At 41.9% G+C, this 9,078-nt stretch overlaps 1 pseudogene; it reads right to left on the bottom strand.

The window, feature by feature from the left end:
• Window positions 1-802: 802 nt before the first annotated feature.
• The window catches only part of LOC148100126 (uncharacterized), a 74,875-nt pseudogene continuing 66,599 nt past the window's right edge, over window positions 803-9,078 (bottom strand).

Here is a 9,078-nt window from a genome sequence, read left to right as displayed (position 1 = left end):
AAATAAAATATTTTTGTGTTTACACTCAGTCTTTCAAATAGATGCAAGTAAAACACAGCAGAAAATAAATAAAGTCAAAGACTAGCGGTCCTGTTGCTCTATTTTCACCTGTAAAGCAGGAGTGGGGTAGGCGGAGGTTTACCCTGGTGCAGGTGTGCCGCAGCGGTCAGTGGAAGAATCCGCGAGTTTCTCTGTGAGTTTCCCATTACGTCGTAGCTACTCGCTGCTTGTTTGGAAGTTTAGGGGTTTTTTCGCTGTAAAAAGAAGTTTTCTTCCCACGCACAACGGACACTAATGTTTTTGTCACTTTTTATGGAATCAAACTCAAAGTAAGGTCAGTACTTCCACGCTTTAAACGCTGCACGCTCATACTCTCTCTGCACTCGATATATGATCCATTGTTGATCTGCACACAGCTGTTGTCATGAACGTCGCACTCGCTTACGTCACTGTCATGAGACATTCTCGCAAAAAAATCACGGTTTTAGTAACGCAGTAACGCAGCGTTCCTACGGGAAAGTAACGGTAATCTAATTACCGTTTTTGCAATAGTAATCCCTTACTTTACTCGTTACTTGAAAAAAGGAATCGGATTACAGTAACGCGTTACAAGTAACGCGTGACTGCCCATCTCTGCTGTAAACACAAAAAATCATGACAATTGTGCATACGTGGGCTCGTGGATCCCACCGTCTGTTGGGGTCTGGCCACAGGACCTCATTGACATCGCAAGCAGCGTCTTCTCCCGCTGGGTACCGGGAAAAATATCCTCTTGCATGTCAAAACCATCCATGGATTGCTGTCACCTGAATGTCGCCGCAGGCCTGTTCCATTGCCTGCAGAAGAGGCATGTGGGCATGTGGTTGGCGGTCATATACACGCCATCTCCAAGCCGAAAAAAATTCCTCTATAGGGTTTAAAAATGGTGAGTAAGGGGGCAAGTATACCACTTCAAGTTGGTTGTGGTTGGAGAACCAGGCCTGGACCAGAGCAGCCCGATGGAAACTGACATTATCCCATATCACCACAAACCTGGGCTGATCTGGTCTGTTCTGTACAACTATGTCATGGAGAGCATCTAGAAATGTGAGTATATGTTGGCTATTGTATGGACCTAGTTTTGCATGATGATGCAGAAGCCCTCGAAGGTTTATGGCGGCACACAATGTGATATTTCCCCCGCGCTGCCCTGGGACGTGCACGATTGCTCTTTGGCCAATTACATTATGACCCCGTCGTCTTGTTTTGCACAGGTCGAATCCAGACTCATCAATGAAAATGAATTCATGAGGCTGTGCAGCTCCATCCATGGCCAAGATTCTCTGTAAAAAGAGAGAACATATTACTGTACTACAGTGCTGCACATACAGAACCCTCACCCATCACACAGGTACCTGTGTAGCTCTCAGGATGGATCCACGTGGTACTGATATGGTACATATTCAGCTGGGGTCCTCCCCCAGAAGGTCTTCGAGTCATTCTAGAGAAATACAACCACATATTGTCATCGCTTTGCTTATTTTTCTTGCAGTACTTTACTGTATATACTGTATCATCCACTGTACAACACTGTACTTCAATATAAGCAATCATGGTATGTTTCACAGAAACTCCCACTTTGGCTGCAAAAGGAGCATTAGCACCCTGCAATACCCTGTACACTTGATATGGTGATGTGATATACTGTAGAACAGTGCTATGAAAACCATCTGAGTAGAGTAGAAGGTAGAGAGGTGAAGACAGACCTGTTCTTACAGTTTTTTCTGATGGCTTGAGCACATTTTTTGTAACTATTGGCTATTTTTGCAGAACTCTACACACAAATAAGAAAACTCTTCCCCCAATCAGCAACACATTGTAGTTTTCTTGTAAAAGCGAATAACCCTGCTTAACTCTCCACACCTTTGTAAAAATGGTATTTTTGTATCCAACAGTTAACACAAGCCATCATATTAATAAGCACACAATGCACCAACTACACACTGATGGTATGAATGAAAAACACATCTGGCTTTTGCTTTCTCTGTGCACAAGGTAGGCCATGTCAGTTTGAGCTCATGCTTTTGTCATAGATCTGTAAACATGGAGGGATCCAAACTTCAAGTACTGGTGTTTATTTATACACATCAAAACAAACACAAGTGTTTATTTCCAAGTATAGGATTATTTGCAATTGCCATATTGACTATATGGGTTTCTTGGTCTGCATTGAACATGCTTCCTCTGCCCCAGCATCTGGTCGTCTAGCAACTCTGTAAAGTAACAATTTCAGTATTTTTACATCTATGGTATTGTTGTGTTTGTCATCAGCATATGGCAGTGCTACAAATCTTAGTGCAAAGTGACTGTACTTACCGATTCTCATTTCAAAATGTTCTTATGATGCTTGCTACAGTGTAGCGGCTCGAGTTAGGCTGAACCCGTTGGCCAGCTTCCCTCAGGGTCATTCCACGGTTGATTACATGGTCCACGGGGCGATCGTGGCTCAAGAGTTGGGAGTTCGCCTTGTAATCAGAAGGTTGCCGGACCCCGTTGTCTCGGTCGTTGTGTCCTTGGGCAAGACACTTCACCTGCCGCCTACTGGTGTTGGCCAGAAGGGCCGATGGCGCGATATGGCAGCCTCGCTTCTGTCAGTCTGCCCCAGGGAAGCTGTGGCTACAACTGTAGCTGCCTCCACCAGTGTGTGAATGGGTGGATGACTTGGTGTGTAAAGTGCTTTGGGGTCCCTAGGGGGGTCTAGTAAAAGCACTATACAAATACAGGCCATTTACCATTTACCATTCACTATTGTAGCTCTGATGTCATCAGCAATTCTATTTCTTACTCTTCTTACCCTTCCTCTCCCCCCCCCCCCTCCTCGTCCTCTCCCCCCTCCTCGTCCTCCTCTTGCTCCTCCTTGTCCTTGTCGTCCTCTTCGTCCTACTTCTTCACCTCCACGTCCTCAGCCTCGGCCTCCTCTACGTCTCACTCTTCCTGCTCCCTCCATTGTACTCCACACACACAGCTTACCTGTATTATAGTGCTTAGGCTGATTGCAAAGTGAACTAATTATCTAAAAAAGTTTTCACATGTGACAGTGTGCCACACGGTTGGCAAAATAGTGTAAATAATGGCCGTAAATGTGTATAGTTTTGCTAGGAGTGCGTTGATCATTTGGGAATTGAGTGTAAAGCAGTGAGTTGTGTTTACAGTTCTGCAAAAAGAGTGCTGTGCAGTGGATTGTAGCTACAGGTTTGCAAAGTGTGTGTTACAAAATGGCAAAATGAGTGCAAAGCAGTGTTTGTGCTTTTAGTTTTGCAAACTCAGTGAGTGGTTTTGCTATAAGTATTAATAGTTTTAGAAATTGTGCTGTAAGAATCACAGTTAGGGTTTAAGCATTCAGAAAAAACTGTATTACAGATGCCACTGCGAAGCAGCTTAGATGTGGGTGGAGTCTCTGCCCAGCTTCCCTCATAGTCAGGCCATGGTTGATGACATGGTCCACCAAAGTTGCTCTTACATCATCAGAAATATGGGTCCGTGCATGGCCTCTTCGACCTCCTCCTCCTCCTCTTCCTCTTGCTCTCCCTCCATCCATGCTTGCAAAGTTCTTGAATTGGCTAAACTGAGGGCTTTTTGTAGTTGGCTAATTGGTGTTCAGTTTTGCAAGTAAGTGCCTTCAGGTGTGTACTGAGTGGTTGCAATTACCCGATGTGTTTTGTATTTTGGATACATGTGTTTTCCAAATGGCACCCTGAAATTTCATTTTGTGAACGAAGTGTCTTGTGTATGAAATAGAGTGTAGTATGCAGGACCATGTGTGTTGCATAAAGGAGTACGTGTTGCATAATTGCAACTAGGGTGCAAAGCAGCGCTTTTGTTTAAGGTATGGTAACAGAAGCTTCAAGTTGTGTTACTTTAGTCTAAGCATGGGTTTATAGTGTTCAAGCAACGGGCAAAAACTGCTAGCAGGACGAGCACAGAGAAAAGTCCACAGGCAGATCATTTCTAACCTTCACTAGTGCTGTTTCTGTACCGTGATTGAACACAAACCATTCCTCTGCAGGTGATCAGTTAGCTGCTCACAACTACTCTTTCAAGAAGTTTGGAGAAGGTTGGAGATTGGCCTATAATTACCTAAGACTGCTGGGTCAAGTGATGGTGTTTTACAGTTTTTTCTGATGGCTTTAACCCTAACTGTGATTCTTATAGCACAATTCCTAAAACTATTAATACTTATAGCAAAACCACTCACTGAGTTTGCAAAACTAAAAGCACAAACACTGCTTTGCACTCAGTTTGCAATTTTGTAACACACACTTTGCAAAACTGTAGGCACAATTCACTGCACAACACTCTTTTTGCAGAACTTTAAACACAACTCACTGCTTACACTCAATTACCAAATTTCCAACACACTCCTAGCAAAATTATACACATGTATGGCTATCATTAACACTATTTTGCCAACTGTCTGGCACACTTTCACATGTGAAAACTGTTTTAGATAATTAGTCCACTTTGCAATCAGCCTAAGCACTATAAACAGGTCACAGGTAAGCTGTCTATGTGGAGTACAATGGAAGGAGCAGTAAGAGTGAGAAGAGTGAGAATCAGAGGAGGCCGAGGGAGAGGACGTGGAGGTGAAGAAGTTGGAGGAAGAGGACGTGGAGGTGAAGAAGCAAGAGGGTTAGAGGAAGTTAGAGGAAGAGGACAAGGAGGAGCAAGAAGAGGACGAGGAGGGGAAAGAGGAAGGGTAAGAAGAGTAAGAAACAGAATAACTGATGACATCAGAGCTACAATAGTGGACCATGTCATCAACCATGGGATGACCCTGAGGGAAGCTGGCCAACGGGTTCAGCCTAAACTGAGCCGCTACACTGTGGCAAGCATCATTAGGACATTTCGAAATGAGAATCGGTAATTACTGTGTAGCACTGCCATACTCTAATGAGAAACACAACAGTACCATACATGCAAAAATACTGAAATTGTTACTTTACAGAATTGCTAGACGTCCAGATGTTGGGGGCAGAGGCAGAATGTTCACTCCAGAGCAAGAGACCCATATAGTGAACATGGTGATTGCCAATAATGCAATAAGACTGTAAGACAATAATACAGCAGCGCATAATTGATAATGACACCATCTTTCAAAATATACACAGTGCAAGCATTTCTGCACTTAGTCGTGTACTTGCAAATTTACAGAGTTCCTTTCGAGAGAAACACAGAACGTGTAAAGCAACTGCGATATGACTATGTGCAGGTAAGCTAGTGTCATTGGTTCTGAATTTGAAAGTGCATACTGTAGTGCTGTGCTTGGGCCTGATGTGTTGCATTTGTTTTGTCTTGTCCAGAGAGTGATGGAACTAGAAGCAGATGCAACGGGACATGAGCTACTTTTTGTAGATGAGGCCGGTTTTAACCTCAGTAAAACCAGGAGACGTGGCAGGAACATTATTGGACACCGTGCCATCATCAATGTCCCAGGACAACGTGGTGGTAACATAACCATGTGTGCAGCTATAAGCCAAAATGGTGCTGTTCACCATCATGCAACCATAGGCCCATACAACACTGCACACATTATTGCATTCCTGGACACCTTGCATGACATGCTCACTGTTCAGAGACCAGAGCAGACCCGATATGTCATCATATGGGACAATGTTAGTTTCCATAGGGCTGCTTTGGTCCGCAACTGGTTTACAGACCACCCATCCTTCATGGCACTCAACCTCCCTCCATACTCTCCATTCTTAAATCCCATCGAGGAGTTCTTCTCTGCCTGGCCCTGGAAAGTGTACGACCGTCATCCTCATCAACAGGTAGCCCTTTTACAGGCAATGGAGGAGGCATGTGGAGATATTGACCAGGCATCATGTCAGGCCTGGATACGGCATTCAAGGAGATATTTTCACTGGTGCCTTGGACTGGAGGATATCGCATGCGATGTGGACGAAATTTTGTGGCCGGACCCAGAAAGATGACATGATGTAGGCTGATTGTCTTTTTTTTCCCCTTTTTTTTGTGAAATTCCTAATTTGTTTTCTGACTTTGTCTTGGTTTTGATGAGTGTGAATAAACACCAATACTTGAAGTTTGGATCCTTGTATGTTTACATGACACTATGACAAAAGTGTGACCTCAAATTGACATCTGTACACAGAGAAAGCAAAAGCCAGATGTGTTTTGTATTCATACCATCAGTGTGCAGTTGGCGCATTGTGTGTTTAGTAGATGATGGCTTGTGTGTACTGTTTGATACGAAAACACCATTTTTACGAAGGTGTGAAGAGTTAATCTAGCTGTGTTCGCTTTTGCAAGAGAACTACAATGTTTTGATAATTGGGTGACAGGTTTTCTTATTTGTGTGTAGAGTTTTGCAAAGATAGCCAGTAGTTACAAAAAATGTGCTTAAGCAATCAGAAAAAACTGTAAGTAATAGTTTAATTACTGCCACTTTAAAGGTCTGTGATATCATTAGTAGAGATGGGTTGATCATATTTAATTCATTAATGAATCTTAGTACATATTTGAGAGTCTTGTAGGAAGGAGATCTACACATTGATTGTTTGGAGAAGGTGATTATTCCTCAGAAAGTAGAAAGATCCATTAGAGAGAAAAAGTCTAGATAAATATCAATAGCATTGAAAGTAGGTGTACATAATGATCCGTATGACAGATGGTTATGAAATATTTAAAATACTTTGTGTTGCTCTTATGTTTTCCCATCAGTGATAAATAGTAAGATGATCTAGTTTTAAAGAGGGTTTTTCTTTTTTTTTATTTCTCGATCTTCTAAATTAGTGAGACATCATTTCCTCTCCAAGCTTAGGGTTGTCTGCTTTAACCTCCTAAGACCCGAACTCTTAGGAGGTTAAAGCAGAAATTAAAAATGGCATGCATCGAAGTGATGTCACATTTTTGGTTATTTAGACCAAAATACTAAATTTTGCTCTACAAGGGCCTGATACCCACTCACGAGGACATTATACTGTCTCTAAATAACCAAAAATGTGATGTCCACATATGTGGACGCCAGGTCCTAGGAGGTTAAGGTGTATATTTATACCAGTGAGGCAAGCAATTCTGATTTTAGACTTTCTTTTTCAGAGGAGCCAAAGTATGAAGAGTTGTACAGCACGAAGGTATAACACGTTCCACAAGATAAGCAAACTCTGGGAGTCGAGTTTAGGTAGCTGCTCTGCACTGTGTTAGCAAAAAAGCATTGAAGAGGACGATCACAGTGGGTGAATTTTACAGTAGATGTCTTTCAGAAAGACATCTACTGTAATGAAGTATATTCCCCACTGTTATGTAATCCAGTATTGTAAATTTAATGTTATTAAGAATTTATCAGACAAAAGAGAGAATACTTTTAAATGTTCACTTTCTAATTATTCATATAACACTCGTTTATTCTTCAGCCTCGAGTGCAGTCTCTACCTCAGTCAACAAATGTGTTTTACATTCACACAGAGAACATGAAGCTTGGTATGCTACACAACATTTTGAAGGTGCGTTTGTGTCCCAGTCCAAACATAACTGCCTAAATGAACCAGTGTTTGACTGTCGTAGATTTTGGGTGATCCAAATGAAAACTATATGTAAGTCCAGACTCCCTGAAGCAGGTTTTTAATATTATATCTACAGTACTTGGGGAGGACCATCTTCACTGACTACAGTCAGCACACCAAATGGTGATGGAGGGCTTGTTTTTCCCATGTCCTGCAAGGAAACGATCAGATTCTTTAGAACACCAAATTATAAGATACACAATCAAGCTGCGTTATCACATTGCTGCCATAGATACTAGATATGTGATAATGCCCTGAAATCACTGTTCCAAAGCTTGCTGGCTTCATAGTGAATATGTGGGGACTGTTGTTGTGTGTAAGAACTTACACAGCATGACTTTACTGGAGTCAGCTAGCAGTGAAGGCCTCTGAGGACAACATCACAGTTATAACTGACAAATCTAACAACAGAAAGCAGAAACGATCAGTAAAGAGGCAATTTTACCAAGTCAAAGCACAAATCAAACAGGAAAGTTCATCTAAATTCTAATTGAAGTTCAGTGTGATTAACACACACTGAAGATTATTAAATTCAAAAACCAGAAACACTTCACACCCAGTGTCTTTTTGTCCAACAGTTCCTTTTCTAGAGTTTGATGTAACATGAGAAGTAGGGGTGCAACGATACACAAAATTCACGGTTCGGTTCGATACTTTGGTGTCACGGTTCGATATTTTTTCAATACAAAAAAAAATGTTCATGCTTTTTTAATTTGTCATTTATTAAAATTATAAATATATATTTTAACTCAAAAGTACAGTTTTTAAATTTAATGTTGCTGAAACAACAAAGGGATAAAATAATAAATCTGATGGAGAAATCCCTCATCTTTGGAAAAGAGAGTTTATTACAGAGAAATGTCTCTTTCCAAAATAAAAGCTATACTATACGCTTCTTCTGGGCTATATTCTCAGCAGCATATTAAACATATCAGGTCCCCATAAGGAGAATCATGTGCTAACGGCTGTCTAAATGACTCGGGTAAAGTTTGTAGCATGCGTGCTTGTTGTTTTTGTCTGCTTCCACTTGTCTTTGCACTAGGATGATGTCGGAGTAAATGTGCAGTGATATTCATTTTGTTCCCACTAGTGCTGTCAGCGTTAATCTGAAATGACGTTAACGCCACAACACGGCAAATCTCTGGGGCTGGACGGCCAACACGTTAACGAGCTAACTGCGCTAACACACTAGTTCCCACCAATGTAATTGAGCATTGCTGGCACATCCAACATACTGTTTTACTTTAGTCCATGACGCGCTTACCTTCAGGGTCATACGTCACATGAAAACCAAAATAGTTCCAAACGCCAGATCTGAATGAGGGTGGGGGAGGTTCAATTTGCCATGTTACAAGGAGAGCTTAGCTTCTGTCTCGCTAGCTTGCGCTGCGCTCAGTGGATCTGCGCTCGACTACTCTGCCTAGGCTGCACTGTCGAGCGGAGATCCACTGAGCGCTCAACACAGACAGCATCGTCAGAAGGAAAGTTGATAAAATAAATTAAACATTTTGTATTG

The sequence above is a fragment of the Neolamprologus brichardi genome, chromosome 12, assembly GCF_056152115.1.
Source record: "Neolamprologus brichardi isolate AB-2024 chromosome 12, ASM5615211v1, whole genome shotgun sequence".
NCBI lineage: Eukaryota > Metazoa > Chordata > Actinopteri > Cichliformes > Cichlidae > Neolamprologus > Neolamprologus brichardi.
The sequence above is the reverse complement of the archived record's forward strand: the minus strand, read 5'-3'. Positions and strand labels throughout refer to the sequence as shown.